Here is a 25,293-nt window from a genome sequence, read left to right as displayed (position 1 = left end):
CAGAAAGGCAGGACAGGCCATGGAGAACTGGGAGCCTTGTTATGCTGATGGGCGGGATGTAAATTGCCAACAGACACTCGGGAGAAGTGTATGGTGTTTCCTGAAACATCTAAAAAACAAAGCAACAGAGCCTAGGGCACTTCCACTTATGGTCCTATAGCTTAGGGAAATTAAAATCAAAAAGACACAGCCACCCCAAAGTTTGGAACGGCTCTGTTTACAAGAACCTCGTTTACAGTACAAGTTCAACATCGCAGAAAGTGAAAAATGGATAAAGAAGTTGTGGTATTTACTTACAAAGCAATATCACTCAGCAATGAAATCTATGTCATCAGGCCCTTAGCAGCACAATGAGTGGATTCAGGTATGATGATTCTAACTGAAATAAGTCACACAGAAAAAGAAACATCATAAGATATCAGTAATACACGGAATGTAAACTTGGCTACACAGGAACTGAATTACAGAACAGAACAGGGTCTCAAATTTAGAAAACCAACTTATGCTTGCTTAAGGGGAAAGGTGAGTTGGGGTGCTGCATAAAACCAGAGATTGAAATGAGCACAGATAAAGTTCCTTAAGCCAAATATGGAATAGACAAGAGCTACTCCTTGCTCAACGAAATGGACTCAACACCGCATATTAAACGCCTAAGAATGTACCTGACTAGTAAGTATCTTAAAACCTATGGATTGCTATGTCTCCGAAAGAGAATCAAGCATGTGTACAGGGGCATAAACGCAGCAGTGATAGGATTGGAGAGGTTCGGTGAGCAAATGAAGACCCTTTGAAGTCATATTGCATGGTACCCATTCCACGGGTTTCAACTCTCCAGGTTTAAGGTATTCTTCCTTCAGCTAAAACATGCATGTGGAACCCAGAGTATGATCAACCATGTGATCGGGAGACGTGTTCAAATATGTCTCAGTTTTCCTCCCCTGGTACTCGGGTGCAACATTCCAGACGCTTTACTAACACTCTCCCCACTTGGAGAGTCAGCCCTTTAACCTCCTGTTTGGCCCAGTTTGCAATTTCTGCGGAAGATGAACAGGAATAGCGAGAACCAATGAGAGACTAGCTGGAGGTGTCTGGACGGGCAAATTTAACTCTCATTTCCCACCAGGAAGAGGAATTAACCAAAGGCTCAGCGTGCCGTGCCGGAACCAGATTAGGGCCTGAAGCCATCCTGCGGTGTTGCGGCCAGCTCACAAGAAAGCGAGTTGAAGAAAGGAGCTCAGGGGCACTGTAATTCACAAACCTGCAGAGTTATAAATGACAGCTATCGTCCAAAAATAGACTGAAGTAAGGCTGCCAAGAGGACTTGAAAGCGGGGCAGAATTGCAGGAAACCGATTTCAGGAGGTAGACTGGAATTGCATTGAAAGCATAGGAAAAGAGGCAGAACGTCCACAATGATGCACTTGGCCAAAAAGGGCGTATGCGTTTTTTCCTGAATATATTCAGGAAAAAACGCATACGCCCTTTTTGGCCAACCAAGCAAGCTTGCAAAGGAAATCTGCACTACAATGAAGTCTCACTTCCCCCCGGTCAAAAGGGCCATCTGAAAAAAGTGTAAAATCCAGAAAGGCAGGACAGGCCATGGAGAACTGGGAGCCTTGTTATGCTGATGGGCGGGATGTAAATTGCCAACAGACACTCGGGAGAAGTGTATGGTGTTTCCTGAAACATCTAAAAAACAAAGCAACAGAGCCTAGGGCACTTCCACTTATGGTCCTATAGCTTAGGGAAATTAAAATCAAAAAGACACAGCCACCCCAAAGTTTGGAACGGCTCTGTTTACAAGAACCTCGTTTACAGTACAAGTTCAACATCGCAGAAAGTGAAAAATGGATAAAGAAGTTGTGGTATTTACTTACAAAGCAATATCACTCAGCAATGAAATCTATGTCATCAGGCCCTTAGCAGCACAATGAGTGGATTCAGGTATGATGATTCTAACTGAAATAAGTCACACAGAAAAAGAAACATCATAAGATATCAGTAATACACGGAATGTAAACTTGGCTACACAGGAACTGAATTACAGAACAGAACAGGGTCTCAAATTTAGAAAACCAACTTATGCTTGCTTAAGGGTAAAGGTGAGTTGGGGTGCTGCATAAAACCAGAGATTGAAATGAGCACAGATAAAGTTCCTTAAGCCAAATATGGAATAGACAAGAGCTACTCCTTGCTCAACGAAATGGACTCAACACCGCATATTAAACGCCTAAGAATGTACCTGACTAGTAAGTATCTTAAAACCTATGGATTGCTATGTCTCCGAAAGAGAATCAAGCATGTGTACAGGGGCATAAACGCAGCAGTGATAGGATTGGAGAGGTTCGGTGAGCAAATGAAGACCCTTTGAAGTCATATTGCATGGTACCCATTCCACGGGTTTCAACACCCAGGTTTAAGGTATTCTTCCTTCAGCTAAAACATGCATGTGGAACCCAGAGTATGATCAACCATGTGATCGGGAGACGTGTTCAAATATGTCTCAGTTTTCCTCCCCTGGTACTCGGGTGCAACATTCCAGACGCTTTACTAACACTCTCCCCAATTGGAGAGTCAGCGCCTTTAACCTCCTGTTTGGCCCAGTTTGCAATTTCTGCGGAAGATGAACAGGAATAGCGAGAACCAATGAGAGACTAGCTGGAGGTGTCTGGACGGGCAAATTTAACTCTCATTTCCCACCAGGAAGAGGAATTAACCAAAGGCTCAGCGTGCCGTGCCGGAACCAGATTAGGGCCTGAAGCCATCCTGCGGTGTTGCGGCCAGCTCACAAGAAAGCGAGTTGAAGAAAGGAGCTCAGGGGCACTGTAATTCACAAACCTGCAGAGTTATAAATGACAGCTATCGTCCAAAAATAGACTGAAGTAAGGCTGCCAAGAGGACTTGAAAGCGGGGCAGAATTGCAGGAAACCGATTTCAGGAGGTAGACTGGAATTGCATTGAAAGCATAGGAAAAGAGGCAGAACGTCCACAATGATGCACTTGGCCAAAAAGGGCGTATGCGTTTTTTCCTGAATATATTCAGGAAAAAACGCATACGCCCTTTTTGGCCAACCAAGCAAGCTTGCAAAGGAAATCTGCACTACAATGAAGTCTCACTTCCCCCCGGTCAAAAGGGCCATCTGAAAAAAGTGTAAAATCCAGAAAGGCAGGACAGGCCATGGAGAACTGGGAGCCTTGTTATGCTGATGGGCGGGATGTAAATTGCCAACAGACACTCGGGAGAAGTGTATGGTGTTTCCTGAAACATCTAAAAAACAAAGCAACAGAGCCTAGGGCACTTCCACTTATGGTCCTATAGCTTAGGGAAATTAAAATCAAAAAGACACAGCCACCCCAAAGTTTGGAACGGCTCTGTTTACAAGAACCTCGTTTACAGTACAAGTTCAACATCGCAGAAAGTGAAAAATGGATAAAGAAGTTGTGGTATTTACTTACAAAGCAATATCACTCAGCAATGAAATCTATGTCATCAGGCCCTTAGCAGCACAATGAGTGGATTCAGGTATGATGATTCTAACTGAAATAAGTCACACAGAAAAAGAAACATCATAAGATATCAGTAATACACGGAATGTAAACTTGGCTACACAGGAACTGAATTACAGAACAGAACAGGGTCTCAAATTTAGAAAACCAACTTATGCTTGCTTAAGGGAAAGGTGAGTTGGGGTGCTGCATAAAACCAGAGATTGAAATGAGCACAGATAAAGTTCCTTAAGCCAAATATGGAATAGACAAGAGCTACTCCTTGCTCAACGAAATGGACTCAACACCGCATATTAAACGCCTAAGAATGTACCTGACTAGTAAGTATCTTAAAACCTATGGATTGCTATGTCTCCGAAAGAGAATCAAGCATGTGTACAGGGGCATAAACGCAGCAGTGATAGGATTGGAGAGGTTCGGTGAGCAAATGAAGACCCTTTGAAGTCATATTGCATGGTACCCATTCCACGGGTTTCAACTCCCAGGTTTAAGGTATTCTTCCTTCAGCTAAAACATGCATGTGGAACCCAGAGTATGATCAACCATGTGATCGGGAGACGTGTTCAAATATGTCTCAGTTTTCCTCCCCTGGTACTCGGGTGCAACATTCCAGACGCTTTACTAACACTCTCCCCACTTGGAGAGTCAGCCCTTTAACCTCCTGTTTGGCCCAGTTTGCAATTTCTGCGGAAGATGAACAGGAATAGCGAGAACCAATGAGAGACTAGCTGGAGGTGTCTGGACGGGCAAATTTAACTCTCATTTCCCACCAGGAAGAGGAATTAACCAAAGGCTCAGCGTGCCGTGCCGGAACCAGATTAGGGCCTGAAGCCATCCTGCGGTGTTGCGGCCAGCTCACAAGAAAGCGAGTTGAAGAAAGGAGCTCAGGGGCACTGTAATTCACAAACCTGCAGAGTTATAAATGACAGCTATCGTCCAAAAATAGACTGAAGTAAGGCTGCCAAGAGGACTTGAAAGCGGGGCAGAATTGCAGGAAACCGATTTCAGGAGGTAGACTGGAATTGCATTGAAAGCATAGGAAAAGAGGCAGAACGTCCACAATGATGCACTTGGCCAAAAAGGGCGTATGCGTTTTTTCCTGAATATATTCAGGAAAAAACGCATACGCCCTTTTTGGCCAACCAAGCAAGCTTGCAAAGGAAATCTGCACTACAATGAAGTCTCACTTCCCCCCGGTCAAAAGGGCCATCTGAAAAAAGTGTAAAATCCAGAAAGGCAGGACAGGCCATGGAGAACTGGGAGCCTTGTTATGCTGATGGGCGGGATGTAAATTGCCAACAGACACTCGGGAGAAGTGTATGGTGTTTCCTGAAACATCTAAAAAACAAAGCAACAGAGCCTAGGGCACTTCCACTTATGGTCCTATAGCTTAGGGAAATTAAAATCAAAAAGACACAGCCACCCCAAAGTTTGGAACGGCTCTGTTTACAAGAACCTCGTTTACAGTACAAGTTCAACATCGCAGAAAGTGAAAAATGGATAAAGAAGTTGTGGTATTTACTTACAAAGCAATATCACTCAGCAATGAAATCTATGTCATCAGGCCCTTAGCAGCACAATGAGTGGATTCAGGTATGATGATTCTAACTGAAATAAGTCACACAGAAAAAGAAACATCATAAGATATCAGTAATACACGGAATGTAAACTTGGCTACACAGGAACTGAATTACAGAACAGAACAGGGTCTCAAATTTAGAAAACCAACTTATGCTTGCTTAAGGGGAAAGGTGAGTTGGGGTGCTGCATAAAACCAGAGATTGAAATGAGCACAGATAAAGTTCCTTAAGCCAAATATGGAATAGACAAGAGCTACTCCTTGCTCAACGAAATGGACTCAACACCGCATATTAAACGCCTAAGAATGTACCTGACTAGTAAGTATCTTAAAACCTATGGATTGCTATGTCTCCGAAAGAGAATCAAGCATGTGTACAGGGGCATAAACGCAGCAGTGATAGGATTGGAGAGGTTCGGTGAGCAAATGAAGACCCTTTGAAGTCATATTGCATGGTACCCATTCCACGGGTCTCAACTCTCCAGGTTTAAGGTATTCTTCCTTCAGCTAAAACATGCATGTGGAACCCAGAGTATGATCAACCATGTGATCGGGAGACGTGTTCAAATATGTCTCAGTTTTCCTCCCCTGGTACTCGGGTGCAACATTCCAGACGCTTTACTAACACTCTCCCCACTTGGAGAGTCAGCCCTTTAACCTCCTGTTTGGCCCAGTTTGCAATTTCTGCGGAAGATGAACAGGAATAGCGAGAACCAATGAGAGACTAGCTGGAGGTGTCTGGACGGGCAAATTTAACTCTCATTTCCCACCAGGAAGAGGAAATAACCAAAGGCTCAGCGTGCCGTGCCGGAACCAGATTAGGGCCTGAAGCCATCCTGCGGTGTTGCGGCCAGCTCACAAGAAAGCGAGTTGAAGAAAGGAGCTCAGGGGCACTGTAATTCACAAACCTGCAGAGTTATAAATGACAGCTATCGTCCAAAAATAGACTGAAGTAAGGCTGCCAAGAGGACTTGAAAGCGGGGCAGAATTGCAGGAAACCGATTTCAGGAGGTAGACTGGAATTGCATTGAAAGCATAGGAAAAGAGGCAGAACGTCCACAATGATGCACTTGGCCAAAAAGGGCGTATGCGTTTTTTCCTGAATATATTCAGGAAAAAACGCATACGCCCTTTTTGGCCAACCAAGCAAGCTTGCAAAGGAAATCTGCACTACAATGAAGTCTCACTTCCCCCCGGTCAAAAGGGCCATCTGAAAAAAGTGTAAAATCCAGAAAGGCAGGACAGGCCATGGAGAACTGGGAGCCTTGTTATGCTGATGGGCGGGATGTAAATTGCCAACAGACACTCGGGAGAAGTGTATGGTGTTTCCTGAAACATCTAAAAAACAAAGCAACAGAGCCTAGGGCACTTCCACTTATGGTCCTATAGCTTAGGGAAATTAAAATCAAAAAGACACAGCCACCCCAAAGTTTGGAACGGCTCTGTTTACAAGAACCTCGTTTACAGTACAAGTTCAACATCGCAGAAAGTGAAAAATGGATAAAGAAGTTGTGGTATTTACTTACAAAGCAATATCACTCAGCAATGAAATCTATGTCATCAGGCCCTTAGCAGCACAATGAGTGGATTCAGGTATGATGATTCTAACTGAAATAAGTCACACAGAAAAAGAAACATCATAAGATATCAGTAATACACGGAATGTAAACTTGGCTACACAGGAACTGAATTACAGAACAGAACAGGGTCTCAAATTTAGAAAACCAACTTATGCTTGCTTAAGGGTAAAGGTGAGTTGGGGTGCTGCATAAAACCAGAGATTGAAATGAGCACAGATAAAGTTCCTTAAGCCAAATATGGAATAGACAAGAGCTACTCCTTGCTCAACGAAATGGACTCAACACCGCATATTAAACGCCTAAGAATGTACCTGACTAGTAAGTATCTTAAAACCTATGGATTGCTATGTCTCCGAAAGAGAATCAAGCATGTGTACAGGGGCATAAACGCAGCAGTGATAGGATTGGAGAGGTTCGGTGAGCAAATGAAGACCCTTTGAAGTCATATTGCATGGTACCCATTCCACGGGTTTCAACTACCAGGTTTAAGGTATTCTTCCTTCAGCTAAAACATGCATGTGGAACCCAGAGTATGATCAACCATGTGATCGGGAGACGTGTTCAAATATGTCTCAGTTTTCCTCCCCTGGTACTCGGGTGCAACATTCCAGACGCTTTACTAACACTCTCCCCACTTGGAGAGTCAGCCCTTTAACCTCCTGTTTGGCCCAGTTTGCAATTTCTGCGGAAGATGAACAGGAATAGCGAGAACCAATGAGAGACTAGCTGGAGGTGTCTGGACGGGCAAATTTAACTCTCATTTCCCACCAGGAAGAGGAATTAACCAAAGGCTCAGCGTGCCGTGCCGGAACCAGATTAGGGCCTGAAGCCATCCTGCGGTGTTGCGGCCAGCTCACAAGAAAGCGAGTTGAAGAAAGGAGCTCAGGGGCACTGTAATTCACAAACCTGCAGAGTTATAAATGACAGCTATCGTCCAAAAATAGACTGAAGTAAGGCTGCCAAGAGGACTTGAAAGCGGGGCAGAATTGCAGGAAACCGATTTCAGGAGGTAGACTGGAATTGCATTGAAAGCATAGGAAAAGAGGCAGAACGTCCACAATGATGCACTTGGCCAAAAAGGGCGTATGCGTTTTTTCCTGAATATATTCAGGAAAAAACGCATACGCCCTTTTTGGCCAACCAAGCAAGCTTGCAAAGGAAATCTGCACTACAATGAAGTCTCACTTCCCCCCGGTCAAAAGGGCCATCTGAAAAAAGTGTAAAATCCAGAAAGGCAGGACAGGCCATGGAGAACTGGGAGCCTTGTTATGCTGATGGGCGGGATGTAAATTGCCAACAGACACTCGGGAGAAGTGTATGGTGTTTCCTGAAACATCTAAAAAACAAAGCAACAGAGCCTAGGGCACTTCCACTTATGGTCCTATAGCTTAGGGAAATTAAAATCAAAAAGACACAGCCACCCCAAAGTTTGGAACGGCTCTGTTTACAAGAACCTCGTTTACAGTACAAGTTCAACATCGCAGAAAGTGAAAAATGGATAAAGAAGTTGTGGTATTTACTTACAAAGCAATATCACTCAGCAATGAAATCTATGTCATCAGGCCCTTAGCAGCACAATGAGTGGATTCAGGTATGATGATTCTAACTGAAATAAGTCACACAGAAAAAGAAACATCATAAGATATCAGTAATACACGGAATGTAAACTTGGCTACACAGGAACTGAATTACAGAACAGAACAGGGTCTCAAATTTAGAAAACCAACTTATGCTTGCTTAAGGGGAAAGGTGAGTTGGGGTGCTGCATAAAACCAGAGATTGAAATGAGCACAGATAAAGTTCCTTAAGCCAAATATGGAATAGACAAGAGCTACTCCTTGCTCAACGAAATGGACTCAACACCGCATATTAAACGCCTAAGAATGTACCTGACTAGTAAGTATCTTAAAACCTATGGATTGCTATGTCTCCGAAAGAGAATCAAGCATGTGTACAGGGGCATAAACGCAGCAGTGATAGGATTGGAGAGGTTCGGTGAGCAAATGAAGACCCTTTGAAGTCATATTGCATGGTACCCATTCCACGGGTTTCAACTCCCAGGTTTAAGGTATTCTTCCTTCAGCTAAAACATGCATGTGGAACCCAGAGTATGATCAACCATGTGATCGGGAGACGTGTTCAAATATGTCTCAGTTTTCCTCCCCTGGTACTCGGGTGCAACATTCCAGACGCTTTACTAACACTCTCCCCACTTGGAGAGTCAGCCCTTTAACCTCCTGTTTGGCCCAGTTTGCAATTTCTGCGGAAGATGAACAGGAATAGCGAGAACCAATGAGAGACTAGCTGGAGGTGTCTGGACGGGCAAATTTAACTCTCATTTCCCACCAGGAAGAGGAATTAACCAAAGGCTCAGCGTGCCGTGCCGGAACCAGATTAGGGCCTGAAGCCATCCTGCGGTGTTGCGGCCAGGTCACAAGAAAGCGAGTTGAAGAAAGGAGCTCAGGGGCACTGTAATTCACAAACCTGCAGAGTTATAAATGACAGCTATCGTCCAAAAATAGACTGAAGTAAGGCTGCCAAGAGGACTTGAAAGCGGGGCAGAATTGCAGGAAACCGATTTCAGGAGGTAGACTGGAATTGCATTGAAAGCATAGGAAAAGAGGCAGAACGTCCACAATGATGCACTTGGCCAAAAAGGGCGTATGCGTTTTTTCCTGAATATATTCAGGAAAAAACGCATACGCCCTTTTTGGCCAACCAAGCAAGCTTGCAAAGGAAATCTGCACTACAATGAAGTCTCACTTCCCCCCGGTCAAAAGGGCCATCTGAAAAAAGTGTAAAATCCAGAAAGGCAGGACAGGCCATGGAGAACTGGGAGCCTTGTTATGCTGATGGGCGGGATGTAAATTGCCAACAGACACTCGGGAGAAGTGTATGGTGTTTCCTGAAACATCTAAAAAACAAAGCAACAGAGCCTAGGGCACTTCCACTTATGGTCCTATAGCTTAGGGAAATTAAAATCAAAAAGACACAGCCACCCCAAAGTTTGGAACGGCTCTGTTTACAAGAACCTCGTTTACAGTACAAGTTCAACATCGCAGAAAGTGAAAAATGGATAAAGAAGTTGTGGTATTTACTTACAAAGCAATATCACTCAGCAATGAAATCTATGTCATCAGGCCCTTAGCAGCACAATGAGTGGATTCAGGTATGATGATTCTAACTGAAATAAGTCACACAGAAAAAGAAACATCATAAGATATCAGTAATACACGGAATGTAAACTTGGCTACACAGGAACTGAATTACAGAACAGAACAGGGTCTCAAATTTAGAAAACCAACTTATGCTTGCTTAAGGGAAAGGTGAGTTGGGGTGCTGCATAAAACCAGAGATTGAAATGAGCACAGATAAAGTTCCTTAAGCCAAATATGGAATAGACAAGAGCTACTCCTTGCTCAACGAAATGGACTCAACACCGCATATTAAACGCCTAAGAATGTACCTGACTAGTAAGTATCTTAAAACCTATGGATTGCTATGTCTCCGAAAGAGAATCAAGCATGTGTACAGGGGCATAAACGCAGCAGTGATAGGATTGGAGAGGTTCGGTGAGCAAATGAAGACCCTTTGAAGTCATATTGCATGGTACCCATTCCACGGGTTTCAACTACCCAGGTTTAAGGTATTCTTCCTTCAGCTAAAACATGCATGTGGAACCTAGAGTATGATCAACCATGTGATCGGGAGACGTGTTCAAATATGTCTCAGTTTTCCTCCCCTGGTACTCGGGTGCAACATTCCAGACGCTTTACTAACACTCTCCCCACTTGGAGAGTCAGTCCTTTAACCTCCTGTTTGGCCCAGTTTGCAATTTCTGCGGAAGATGAACAGGAATAGCGAGAACCAATGAGAGACTAGCTGGAGGTGTCTGGACGGGCAAATTTAACTCTCATTTCCCACCAGGAAGAGGAATTAACCAAAGGCTCAGCGTGCCGTGCCGGAACCAGATTAGGGCCTGAAGCCATCCTGCGGTGTTGCGGCCAGCTCACAAGAAAGCGAGTTGAAGAAAGGAGCTCAGGGGCACTGTAATTCACAAACCTGCAGAGTTATAAATGACAGCTATCGTCCAAAAATAGACTGAAGTAAGGCTGCCAAGAGGACTTGAAAGCGGGGCAGAATTGCAGGAAACCGATTTCAGGAGGTAGACTGGAATTGCATTGAAAGCATAGGAAAAGAGGCAGAACGTCCACAATGATGCACTTGGCCAAAAAGGGCGTATGCGTTTTTTCCTGAATATATTCAGGAAAAAACGCATACGCCCTTTTTGGCCAACCAAGCAAGCTTGCAAAGGAAATCTGCACTACAATGAAGTCTCACTTCCCCCCGGTCAAAAGGGCCATCTGAAAAAAGTGTAAAATCCAGAAAGGCAGGACAGGCCATGGAGAACTGGGAGCCTTGTTATGCTGATGGGCGGGATGTAAATTGCCAACAGACACTCGGGAGAAGTGTATGGTGTTTCCTGAAACATCTAAAAAACAAAGCAACAGAGCCTAGGGCACTTCCACTTATGGTCCTATAGCTTAGGGAAATTAAAATCAAAAAGACACAGCCACCCCAAAGTTTGGAACGGCTCTGTTTACAAGAACCTCGTTTACAGTACAAGTTCAACATCGCAGAAAGTGAAAAATGGATAAAGAAGTTGTGGTATTTACTTACAAAGCAATATCACTCAGCAATGAAATCTATGTCATCAGGCCCTTAGCAGCACAATGAGTGGATTCAGGTATGATGATTCTAACTGAAATAAGTCACACAGAAAAAGAAACATCATAAGATATCAGTAATACACGGAATGTAAACTTGGCTACACAGGAACTGAATTACAGAACAGAACAGGGTCTCAAATTTAGAAAACCAACTTATGCTTGCTTAAGGGGAAAGGTGAGTTGGGGTGCTGCATAAAACCAGAGATTGAAATGAGCACAGATAAAGTTCCTTAAGCCAAATATGGAATAGACAAGAGCTACTCCTTGCTCAACGAAATGGACTCAACACCGCATATTAAACGCCTAAGAATGTACCTGACTAGTAAGTATCTTAAAACCTATGGATTGCTATGTCTCCGAAAGAGAATCAAGCATGTGTACAGGGGCATAAACGCAGCAGTGATAGGATTGGAGAGGTTCGGTGAGCAAATGAAGACCCTTTGAAGTCATATTGCATGGTACCCATTCCACGGGTTTCAACTCCCAGGTTTAAGGTATTCTTCCTTCAGCTAAAACATGCATGTGGAACCCAGAGTATGATCAACCATGTGATCGGGAGACGTGTTCAAATATGTCTCAGTTTTCCTCCCCTGGTACTCGGGTGCAACATTCCAGACGCTTTACTAACACTCTCCCCACTTGGAGAGTCAGTCCCTTTAACCTCCTGTTTGGCCCAGTTTGCAATTTCTGCGGAAGATGAACAGGAATAGCGAGAACCAATGAGAGACTAGCTGGAGGTGTCTGGACGGGCAAATTTAACTCTCATTTCCCACCAGGAAGAGGAATTAACCAAAGGCTCAGCGTGCCGTGCCGGAACCAGATTAGGGCCTGAAGCCATCCTGCGGTGTTGCGGCCAGCTCACAAGAAAGCGAGTTGAAGAAAGGAGCTCAGGGGCACTGTAATTCACAAACCTGCAGAGTTATAAATGACAGCTATCGTCCAAAAATAGACTGAAGTAAGGCTGCCAAGAGGACTTGAAAGCGGGGCAGAATTGCAGGAAACCGATTTCAGGAGGTAGACTGGAATTGCATTGAAAGCATAGGAAAAGAGGCAGAACGTCCACAATGATGCACTTGGCCAAAAAGGGCGTATGCGTTTTTTCCTGAATATATTCAGGAAAAAACGCATACGCCCTTTTTGGCCAACCAAGCAAGCTTGCAAAGGAAATCTGCACTACAATGAAGTCTCACTTCCCCCCGGTCAAAAGGGCCATCTGAAAAAAGTGTAAAATCCAGAAAGGCAGGACAGGCCATGGAGAACTGGGAGCCTTGTTATGCTGATGGGCGGGATGTAAATTGCCAACAGACACTCGGGAGAAGTGTATGGTGTTTCCTGAAACATCTAAAAAACAAAGCAACAGAGCCTAGGGCACTTCCACTTATGGTCCTATAGCTTAGGGAAATTAAAATCAAAAAGACACAGCCACCCCAAAGTTTGGAACGGCTCTGTTTACAAGAACCTCGTTTACAGTACAAGTTCAACATCGCAGAAAGTGAAAAATGGATAAAGAAGTTGTGGTATTTACTTACAAAGCAATATCACTCAGCAATGAAATCTATGTCATCAGGCCCTTAGCAGCACAATGAGTGGATTCAGGTATGATGATTCTAACTGAAATAAGTCACACAGAAAAAGAAACATCATAAGATATCAGTAATACACGGAATGTAAACTTGGCTACACAGGAACTGAATTACAGAACAGAACAGGGTCTCAAATTTAGAAAACCAACTTATGCTTGCTTAAGGGAAAGGTGAGTTGGGGTGCTGCATAAAACCAGAGATTGAAATGAGCACAGATAAAGTTCCTTAAGCCAAATATGGAATAGACAAGAGCTACTCCTTGCTCAACGAAATGGACTCAACACCGCATATTAAACGCCTAAGAATGTACCTGACTAGTAAGTATCTTAAAACCTATGGATTGCTATGTCTCCGAAAGAGAATCAAGCATGTGTACAGGGGCATAAACGCAGCAGTGATAGGATTGGAGAGGTTCGGTGAGCAAATGAAGACCCTTTGAAGTCATATTGCATGGTACCCATTCCACGGGTTTCAACTCTCCAGGTTTAAGGTATTCTTCCTTCAGCTAAAACATGCATGTGGAACCCAGAGTATGATCAACCATGTGATCGGGAGACGTGTTCAAATATGTCTCAGTTTTCCTCCCCTGGTACTCGGGTGCAACATTCCAGACGCTTTACTAACACTCTCCCCACTTGGAGAGTCAGCGCCTTTAACCTCCTGTTTGGCCCAGTTTGCAATTTCTGCGGAAGATGAACAGGAATAGCGAGAACCAATGAGAGACTAGCTGGAGGTGTCTGGACGGGCAAATTTAACTCTCATTTCCCACCAGGAAGAGGAATTAACCAAAGGCTCAGCGTGCCGTGCCGGAACCAGATTAGGGCCTGAAGCCATCCTGCGGTGTTGCGGCCAGGTCACAAGAAAGCGAGTTGAAGAAAGGAGCTCAGGGGCACTGTAATTCACAAACCTGCAGAGTTATAAATGACAGCTATCGTCCAAAAATAGACTGAAGTAAGGCTGCCAAGAGGACTTGAAAGCGGGGCAGAATTGCAGGAAACCGATTTCAGGAGGTAGACTGGAATTGCATTGAAAGCATAGGAAAAGAGGCAGAACGTCCACAATGATGCACTTGGCCAAAAAGGGCGTATGCGTTTTTTCCTGAATATATTCAGGAAAAAACGCATACGCCCTTTTTGGCCAACCAAGCAAGCTTGCAAAGGAAATCTGCACTACAATGAAGTCTCACTTCCCCCCGGTCAAAAGGGCCATCTGAAAAAAGTGTAAAATCCAGAAAGGCAGGACAGGCCATGGAGAACTGGGAGCCTTGTTATGCTGATGGGCGGGATGTAAATTGCCAACAGACACTCGGGAGAAGTGTATGGTGTTTCCTGAAACATCTAAAAAACAAAGCAACAGAGCCTAGGGCACTTCCACTTATGGTCCTATAGCTTAGGGAAATTAAAATCAAAAAGACACAGCCACCCCAAAGTTTGGAACGGCTCTGTTTACAAGAACCTCGTTTACAGTACAAGTTCAACATCGCAGAAAGTGAAAAATGGATAAAGAAGTTGTGGTATTTACTTACAAAGCAATATCACTCAGCAATGAAATCTATGTCATCAGGCCCTTAGCAGCACAATGAGTGGATTCAGGTATGATGATTCTAACTGAAATAAGTCACACAGAAAAAGAAACATCATAAGATATCAGTAATACACGGAATGTAAACTTGGCTACACAGGAACTGAATTACAGAACAGAACAGGGTCTCAAATTTAGAAAACCAACTTATGCTTGCTTAAGGGGAAAGGTGAGTTGGGGTGCTGCATAAAACCAGAGATTGAAATGAGCACAGATAAAGTTCCTTAAGCCAAATATGGAATAGACAAGAGCTACTCCTTGCTCAACGAAATGGACTCAACACCGCATATTAAACGCCTAAGAATGTACCTGACTAGTAAGTATCTTAAAACCTATGGATTGCTATGTCTCCGAAAGAGAATCAAGCATGTGTACAGGGGCATAAACGCAGCAGTGATAGGATTGGAGAGGTTCGGTGAGCAAATGAAGACCCTTTGAAGTCATATTGCATGGTACCCATTCCACGGGTTTCAACTCCCAGGTTTAAGGTATTCTTCCTTCAGCTAAAACATGCATGTGGAACCCAGAGTATGATCAACCATGTGATCGGGAGACGTGTTCAAATATGTCTCAGTTTTCCTCCCCTGGTACTCGGGTGCAACATTCCAGACGCTTTACTAACACTCTCCCCACTTGGAGAGTCAGCCCTTTAACCTCCTGTTTGGCCCAGTTTGCAATTTCTGCGGAAGATGAACAGGAATAGCGAGAACCAATGAGAGACTAGCTGGAGGTGTCTGGACGGGCAAATTTAACTCTCATTTCCCACCAGGAAGAGGAATAACCAAAGGCTCAGCGTGCCGTGCCGGAACCAGATTAGGGCCTGAAGCCATCCTGCGGTGTTGCGGCCAGCTCACAAGAAAGCGAGTTGAAGAAAGGAGCTCAGGGGCACTGTAATTCACAAACCTGCAGAGTTATAAATGACAGCTATCGTCCAAAAATAGACTGAAGTAAGGCTGCCAAGAGGACTTGAAAGCGGGGCAGAATTGCAGGAAACCGATTTCAGGAGGTAGACTGGAATTGCATTGAAAGCATAGGAAAAGAGGCAGAACGTCCACAATGATGCACTTGGCCAAAAAGGGCGTATGCGTTTTTTCCTGAATATATTCAGGAAAAAACGCATACGCCCTTTTTGGCCAACCAAGCAAGCTTGCAAAGGAAATCTGCACTACAATGAAGTCTCACTTCCCCCCGGTCAAAAGGGCCATCTGAAAAAAGTGTAAAATCCAGAAAGGCAGGACAGGCCATGGAGAACTGGGAGCCTTGTTATGCTGATGGGCGGGATGTAAATTGCCAACAGACACTCGGGAGAAGTGTATGGTGTTTCCTGAAACATCTAAAAAACAAAGCAACAGAGCCTAGGGCACTTCCACTTATGGTCCTATAGCTTAGGGAAATTAAAATCAAAAAGACACAGCCACCCCAAAGTTTGGAACGGCTCTGTTTACAAGAACCTCGTTTACAGTACAAGTTCAACATCGCAGAAAGTGAAAAATGGATAAAGAAGTTGTGGTATTTACTTACAAAGCAATATCACTCAGCAATGAAATCTATGTCATCAGGCCCTTAGCAGCACAATGAGTGGATTCAGGTATGATGATTCTAACTGAAATAAGTCACACAGAAAAAGAAACATCATAAGATATCAGTAATACACGGAATGTAAACTTGGCTACACAGGAACTGAATTACAGAACAGAACAGGGTCTCAAATTTAGAAAACCAACTTATGCTTGCTTAAGGGGAAAGGTGAGTTGGGGTGCTGCATAAAACCAGAGATTGAAATGAGCACAGATAAAGTTCCTTAAGCCAAATATGGAATAGACAAGAGCTACTCCTTGCTCAACGAAATGGACTCAACACCGCATATTAAACGCCTAAGAATGTACCTGACTAGTAAGTATCTTAAAACCTATGGATTGCTATGTCTCCGAAAGAGAATCAAGCATGTGTACAGGGGCATAAACGCAGCAGTGATAGGATTGGAGAGGTTCGGTGAGCAAATGAAGACCCTTTGAAGTCATATTGCATGGTACCCATTCCACGGGTTTCAACTACCCAGGTTTAAGGTATTCTTCCTTCAGCTAAAACATGCATGTGGAACCCAGAGTATGATCAACCATGTGATCGGGAGACGTGTTCAAATATGTCTCAGTTTTCCTCCCCTGGTACTCGGGTGCAACATTCCAGACGCTTTACTAACACTCTCCCCACTTGGAGAGTCAGCCCTTTAACCTCCTGTTTGGCCCAGTTTGCAATTTCTGCGGAAGATGAACAGGAATAGCGAGAACCAATGAGAGACTAGCTGGAGGTGTCTGGACGGGCAAATTTAACTCTCATTTCCCACCAGGAAGAGGAATTAACCAAAGGCTCAGCGTGCCGTGCCGGAACCAGATTAGGGCCTGAAGCCATCCTGCGGTGTTGCGGCCAGGTCACAAGAAAGCGAGTTGAAGAAAGGAGCTCAGGGGCACTGTAATTCACAAACCTGCAGAGTTATAAATGACAGCTATCGTCCAAAAATAGACTGAAGTAAGGCTGCCAAGAGGACTTGAAAGCGGGGCAGAATTGCAGGAAACCGATTTCAGGAGGTAGACTGGAATTGCATTGAAAGCATAGGAAAAGAGGCAGAACGTCCACAATGATGCACTTGGCCAAAAAGGGCGTATGCGTTTTTTCCTGAATATATTCAGGAAAAAACGCATACGCCCTTTTTGGCCAACCAAGCAAGCTTGCAAAGGAAATCTGCACTACAATGAAGTCTCACTTCCCCCCGGTCAAAAGGGCCATCTGAAAAAAGTGTAAAATCCAGAAAGGCAGGACAGGCCATGGAGAACTGGGAGCCTTGTTATGCTGATGGGCGGGATGTAAATTGCCAACAGACACTCGGGAGAAGTGTATGGTGTTTCCTGAAACATCTAAAAAACAAAGCAACAGAGCCTAGGGCACTTCCACTTATGGTCCTATAGCTTAGGGAAATTAAAATCAAAAAGACACAGCCACCCCAAAGTTTGGAACGGCTCTGTTTACAAGAACCTCGTTTACAGTACAAGTTCAACATCGCAGAAAGTGAAAAATGGATAAAGAAGTTGTGGTATTTACTTACAAAGCAATATCACTCAGCAATGAAATCTATGTCATCAGGCCCTTAGCAGCACAATGAGTGGATTCAGGTATGATGATTCTAACTGAAATAAGTCACACAGAAAAAGAAACATCATAAGATATCAGTAATACACGGAATGTAAACTTGGCTACACAGGAACTGAATTACAGAACAGAACAGGGTCTCAAATTTAGAAAACCAACTTATGCTTGCTTAAGGGTAAAGGTGAGTTGGGGTGCTGCATAAAACCAGAGATTGAAATGAGCACAGATAAAGTTCCTTAAGCCAAATATGGAATAGACAAGAGCTACTCCTTGCTCAACGAAATGGACTCAACACCGCATATTAAACGCCTAAGAATGTACCTGACTAGTAAGTATCTTAAAACCTATGGATTGCTATGTCTCCGAAAGAGAATCAAGCATGTGTACAGGGGCATAAACGCAGCAGTGATAGGATTGGAGAGGTTCGGTGAGCAAATGAAGACCCTTTGAAGTCATATTGCATGGTACCCATTCCACGGGTTTCAACTACCCAGGTTTAAGGTATTCTTCCTTCAGCTAAAACATGCATGTGGAACCCAGAGTATGATCAACCATGTGATCGGGAGACGTGTTCAAATATGTCTCAGTTTTCCTCCCCTGGTACTCGGGTGCAACATTCCAGACGCTTTACTAACACTCTCCCCACTTGGAGAGTCAGTCCCTTTAACCTCCTGTTTGGCCCAGTTTGCAATTTCTGCGGAAGATGAACAGGAATAGCGAGAACCAATGAGAGACTAGCTGGAGGTGTCTGGACGGGCAAATTTAACTCTCATTTCCCACCAGGAAGAGGAATTAACCAAAGGCTCAGCGTGCCGTGCCGGAACCAGATTAGGGCCTGAAGCCATCCTGCGGTGTTGCGGCCAGGTCACAAGAAAGCGAGTTGAAGAAAGGAGCTCAGGGGCACTGTAATTCACAAACCTGCAGAGTTATAAATGACAGCTATCGTCCAAAAATAGACTGAAGTAAGGCTGCCAAGAGGACTTGAAAGCGGGGCAGAATTGCAGGAAACCGATTTCAGGAGGTAGACTGGAATTGCATTGAAAGCATAGGAAAAGAGGCAGAACGTCCACAATGATGCACTTGGCCAAAAAGGGCGTATGCGTTTTTTCCTGAATATATTCAGGAAAAAACGCATACGCCCTTTTTGGCCAACCAAGCAAGCTTGCAAAGGAAATCTGCACTACAATGAAGTCTCACTTCCCCCCGGTCAAAAGGGCCATCTGAAAAAAGTGTAAAATCCAGAAAGGCAGGACAGGCCATGGAGAACTGGGAGCCTTGTTATGCTGATGGGCGGGATGTAAATTGCCAACAGACACTCGGGAGAAGTGTATGGTGTTTCCTGAAACATCTAAAAAACAAAGCAACAGAGCCTAGGGCACTTCCACTTATGGTCCTATAGCTTAGGGAAATTAAAATCAAAAAGACACAGCCACCCCAAAGTTTGGAACGGCTCTGTTTACAAGAACCTCGTTTACAGTACAAGTTCAACATCGCAGAAAGTGAAAAATGGATAAAGAAGTTGTGGTATTTACTTACAAAGCAATATCACTCAGCAATGAAATCTATGTCATCAGGCCCTTAGCAGCACAATGAGTGGATTCAGGTATGATGATTCTAACTGAAATAAGTCACACAGAAAAAGAAACATCATAAGATATCAGTAATACACGGAATGTAAACTTGGCTACACAGGAACTGAATTACAGAACAGAACAGGGTCTCAAATTTAGAAAACCAACTTATGCTTGCTTAAGGGAAAGGTGAGTTGGGGTGCTGCATAAAACCAGAGATTGAAATGAGCACAGATAAAGTTCCTTAAGCCAAATATGGAATAGACAAGAGCTACTCCTTGCTCAACGAAATGGACTCAACACCGCATATTAAACGCCTAAGAATGTACCTGACTAGTAAGTATCTTAAAACCTATGGATTGCTATGTCTCCGAAAGAGAATCAAGCATGTGTACAGGGGCATAAACGCAGCAGTGATAGGATTGGAGAGGTTCGGTGAGCAAATGAAGACCCTTTGAAGTCATATTGCATGGTACCCATTCCACGGGTTTCAACTACCCAGGTTTAAGGTATTCTTCCTTCAGCTAAAACATGCATGTGGAACCCAGAGTATGATCAACCATGTGAACGGGAGACGTGTTCAAATATGTCTCAGTTTTCCTCCCCTGGTACTCGGGTGCAACATTCCAGACGCTTTACTAACACTCTCCCCACTTGGAGAGTCAGTCCTTTAACCTCCTGTTTGGCCCAGTTTGCAATTTCTGCGGAAGATGAACAGGAATAGCGAGAACCAATGAGAGACTAGCTGGAGGTGTCTGGACGGGCAAATTTAACTCTCATTTCCCACCAGGAAGAGGAATTAACCAAAGGCTCAGCGTGCCGTGCCGGAACCAGATTAGGGCCTGAAGCCATCCTGCGGTGTTGCGGCCAGGTCACAAGAAAGCGAGTTGAAGAAAGGAGCTCAGGGGCACTGTAATTCACAAACCTGCAGAGTTATAAATGACAGCTATCGTCCAAAAATAGACTGAAGTAAGGCTGCCAAGAGGACTTGAAAGCGGGGCAGAATTGCAGGAAACCGATTTCAGGAGGTAGACTGGAATTGCATTGAAAGCATAGGAAAAGAGGCAGAACGTCCACAATGATGCACTTGGCCAAAAAGGGCGTATGCGTTTTTTCCTGAATATATTCAGGAAAAAACGCATACGCCCTTTTTGGCCAACCAAGCAAGCTTGCAAAGGAAATCTGCACTACAATGAAGTCTCACTTCCCCCCGGTCAAAAGGGCCATCTGAAAAAAGTGTAAAATCCAGAAAGGCAGGACAGGCCATGGAGAACTGGGAGCCTTGTTATGCTGATGGGCGGGATGTAAATTGCCAACAGACACTCGGGAGAAGTGTATGGTGTTTCCTGAAACATCTAAAAAACAAAGCAACAGAGCCTAGGGCACTTCCACTTATGGTCCTATAGCTTAGGGAAATTAAAATCAAAAAGACACAGCCACCCCAAAGTTTGGAACGGCTCTGTTTACAAGAACCTCGTTTACAGTACAAGTTCAACATCGCAGAAAGTGAAAAATGGATAAAGAAGTTGTGGTATTTACTTACAAAGCAATATCACTCAGCAATGAAATCTATGTCATCAGGCCCTTAGCAGCACAATGAGTGGATTCAGGTATGATGATTCTAACTGAAATAAGTCACACAGAAAAAGAAACATCATAAGATATCAGTAATACACGGAATGTAAACTTGGCTACACAGGAACTGAATTACAGAACAGAACAGGGTCTCAAATTTAGAAAACCAACTTATGCTTGCTTAAGGGTAAAGGTGAGTTGGGGTGCTGCATAAAACCAGAGATTGAAATGAGCACAGATAAAGTTCCTTAAGCCAAATATGGAATAGACAAGAGCTACTCCTTGCTCAACGAAATGGACTCAACACCGCATATTAAACGCCTAAGAATGTACCTGACTAGTAAGTATCTTAAAACCTATGGATTGCTATGTCTCCGAAAGAGAATCAAGCATGTGTACAGGGGCATAAACGCAGCAGTGATAGGATTGGAGAGGTTCGGTGAGCAAATGAAGACCCTTTGAAGTCATATTGCATGGTACCCATTCCACGGGTTTCAACTCCCAGGTTTAAGGTATTCTTCCTTCAGCTAAAACATGCATGTGGAACCCAGAGTATGATCAACCATGTGATCGGGAGACGTGTTCAAATATGTCTCAGTTTTCCTCCCCTGGTACTCGGGTGCAACATTCCAGACGCTTTACTAACACTCTCCCCACTTGGAGAGTCAGCCCTTTAACCTCCTGTTTGGCCCAGTTTGCAATTTCTGCGGAAGATGAACAGGAATAGCGAGAACCAATGAGAGACTAGCTGGAGGTGTCTGGACGGGCAAATTTAACTCTCATTTCCCACCAGGAAGAGGAATTAACCAAAGGCTCAGCGTGCCGTGCCGGAACCAGATTAGGGCCTGAAGCCATCCTGCGGTGTTGCGGCCAGGTCACAAGAAAGCGAGTTGAAGAAAGGAGCTCAGGGGCACTGTAATTCACAAACCTGCAGAGTTATAAATGACAGCTATCGTCCAAAAATAGACTGAAGTAAGGCTGCCAAGAGGACTTGAAAGCGGGGCAGAATTGCAGGAAACCGATTTCAGGAGGTAGACTGGAATTGCATTGAAAGCATAGGAAAAGAGGCAGAACGTCCACAATGATGCACTTGGCCAAAAAGGGCGTATGCGTTTTTTCCTGAATATATTCAGGAAAAAACGCATACGCCCTTTTTGGCCAACCAAGCAAGCTTGCAAAGGAAATCTGCACTACAATGAAGTCTCACTTCCCCCCGGTCAAAAGGGCCATCTGAAAAAAGTGTAAAATCCAGAAAGGCAGGACAGGCCATGGAGAACTGGGAGCCTTGTTATGCTGATGGGCGGGATGTAAATTGCCAACAGACACTCGGGAGAAGTGTATGGTGTTTCCTGAAACATCTAAAAAACAAAGCAACAGAGCCTAGGGCACTTCCACTTATGGTCCTATAGCTTAGGGAAATTAAAATCAAAAAGACACAGCCACCCCAAAGTTTGGAACGGCTCTGTTTACAAGAACCTCGTTTACAGTACAAGTTCAACATCGCAGAAAGTGAAAAATGGATAAAGAAGTTGTGGTATTTACTTACAAAGCAATATCACTCAGCAATGAAATCTATGTCATCAGGCCCTTAGCAGCACAATGAGTGGATTCAGGTATGATGATTCTAACTGAAATAAGTCACACAGAAAAAGAAACATCATAAGATATCAGTAATACACGGAATGTAAACTTGGCTACACAGGAACTGAATTACAGAACAGAACAGGGTCTCAAATTTAGAAAACCAACTTATGCTTGCTTAAGGGGAAAGGTGAGTTGGGGTGCTGCATAAAACCAGAGATTGAAATGAGCACAGATAAAGTTCCTTAAGCCAAATATGGAATAGACAAGAGCTACTCCTTGCTCAACGAAATGGACTCAACACCGCATATTAAACGCCTAAGAATGTACCTGACTAGTAAGTATCTTAAAACCTATGGATTGCTATGTCTCCGAAAGAGAATCAAGCATGTGTACAGGGGCATAAACGCAGCAGTGATAGGATTGGAGAGGTTCGGTGAGCAAATGAAGACCCTTTGAAGTCATATTGCATGGTACCCATTCCACGGGTTTCAACTACCCAGGTTTAAGGTATTCTTCCTTCAGCTAAAACATGCATGTGGAACCCAGAGTATGATCAACCATGTGATCGGGAGACGTGTTCAAATATGTCTCAGTTTTCCTCCCCTGGTACTCGGGTGCAACATTCCAGACGCTTTACTAACACTCTCCCCACTTGGAGAGTCAGTCCCTTAACCTCCTGTTTGGCCCAGTTTGCAATTTCTGCGGAAGATGAACAGGAATAGCGAGAACCAATGAGAGACTAGCTGGAGGTGTCTGGACGGGCAAATTTAACTCTCATTTCCCACCAGGAAGAGGAATTAACCAAAGGCTCAGCGTGCCGTGCCGGAACCAGATTAGGGCCTGAAGCCATCCTGCGGTGTTGCGGCCAGGTCACAAGAAAGCGAGTTGAAGAAAGGAGCTCAGGGGCACTGTAATTCACAAACCTGCAGAGTTATAAATGACAGCTATCGTCCAAAAATAGACTGAAGTAAGGCTGCCAAGAGGACTTGAAAGCGGGGCAGAATTGCAGGAAACCGATTTCAGGAGGTAGACTGGAATTGCATTGAAAGCATAGGAAAAGAGGCAGAACGTCCACAATGATGCACTTGGCCAAAAAGGGCGTATGCGTTTTTTCCTGAATATATTCAGGAAAAAACGCATACGCCCTTTTTGGCCAACCAAGCAAGCTTGCAAAGGAAATCTGCACTACAATGAAGTCTCACTTCCCCCCGGTCAAAAGGGCCATCTGAAAAAAGTGTAAAATCCAGAAAGGCAGGACAGGCCATGGAGAACTGGGAGCCTTGTTATGCTGATGGGCGGGATGTAAATTGCCAACAGACACTCGGGAGAAGTGTATGGTGTTTCCTGAAACATCTAAAAAACAAAGCAACAGAGCCTAGGGCACTTCCACTTATGGTCCTATAGCTTAGGGAAATTAAAATCAAAAAGACACAGCCACCCCAAAGTTTGGAACGGCTCTGTTTACAAGAACCTCGTTTACAGTACAAGTTCAACATCGCAGAAAGTGAAAAATGGATAAAGAAGTTGTGGTATTTACTTACAAAGCAATATCACTCAGCAATGAAATCTATGTCATCAGGCCCTTAGCAGCACAATGAGTGGATTCAGGTATGATGATTCTAACTGAAATAAGTCACACAGAAAAAGAAACATCATAAGATATCAGTAATACACGGAATGTAAACTTGGCTACACAGGAACTGAATTACAGAACAGAACAGGGTCTCAAATTTAGAAAACCAACTTATGCTTGCTTAAGGGGAAAGGTGAGTTGGGGTGCTGCATAAAACCAGAGATTGAAATGAGCACAGATAAAGTTCCTTAAGCCAAATATGGAATAGACAAGAGCTACTCCTTGCTCAACGAAATGGACTCAACACCGCATATTAAACGCCTAAGAATGTACCTGACTAGTAAGTATCTTAAAACCTATGGATTGCTATGTCTCCGAAAGAGAATCAAGCATGTGTACAGGGGCATAAACGCAGCAGTGATAGGATTGGAGAGGTTCGGTGAGCAAATGAAGACCCTTTGAAGTCATATTGCATGGTACCCATTCCACGGGTTCAACTCCCAGGTTTAAGGTATTCTTCCTTCAGCTAAAACATGCATGTGGAACCCAGAGTATGATCAACCATGTGATCGGGAGACGTGTTCAAATATGTCTCAGTTTTCCTCCCCTGGTACTCGGGTGCAACATTCCAGACGCTTTACTAACACTCTCCCCACTTGGAGAGTCAGCCCTTTAACCTCCTGTTTGGCCCAGTTTGCAATTTCTGCGGAAGATGAACAGGAATAGCGAGAACCAATGAGAGACTAGCTGGAGGTGTCTGGACGGGCAAATTTAACTCTCATTTCCCACCAGGAAGAGGAATTAACCAAAGGCTCAGCGTGCCGTGCCGGAACCAGATTAGGGCCTGAAGCCATCCTGCGGTGTTGCGGCCAGGTCACAAGAAAGCGAGTTGAAGAAAGGAGCTCAGGGGCACTGTAATTCACAAACCTGCAGAGTTATAAATGACAGCTATCGTCCAAAAATAGACTGAAGTAAGGCTGCCAAGAGGACTTGAAAGCGGGGCAGAATTGCAGGAAACCGATTTCAGGAGGTAGACTGGAATTGCATTGAAAGCATAGGAAAAGAGGCAGAACGTCCACAATGATGCACTTGGCCAAAAAGGGCGTATGCGTTTTTTCCTGAATATATTCAGGAAAAAACGCATACGCCCTTTTTGGCCAACCAAGCAAGCTTGCAAAGGAAATCTGCACTACAATGAAGTCTCACTTCCCCCCGGTCAAAAGGGCCATCTGAAAAAAGTGTAAAATCCAGAAAGGCAGGACAGGCCATGGAGAACTGGGAGCCTTG

The sequence above is a fragment of the Tursiops truncatus genome, chromosome 6 (assembly GCF_011762595.2).
Source record: "Tursiops truncatus isolate mTurTru1 chromosome 6, mTurTru1.mat.Y, whole genome shotgun sequence".
Lineage (NCBI taxonomy): Eukaryota > Metazoa > Chordata > Mammalia > Artiodactyla > Delphinidae > Tursiops > Tursiops truncatus.
Note: the sequence above shows the minus strand (reverse complement) of the source record.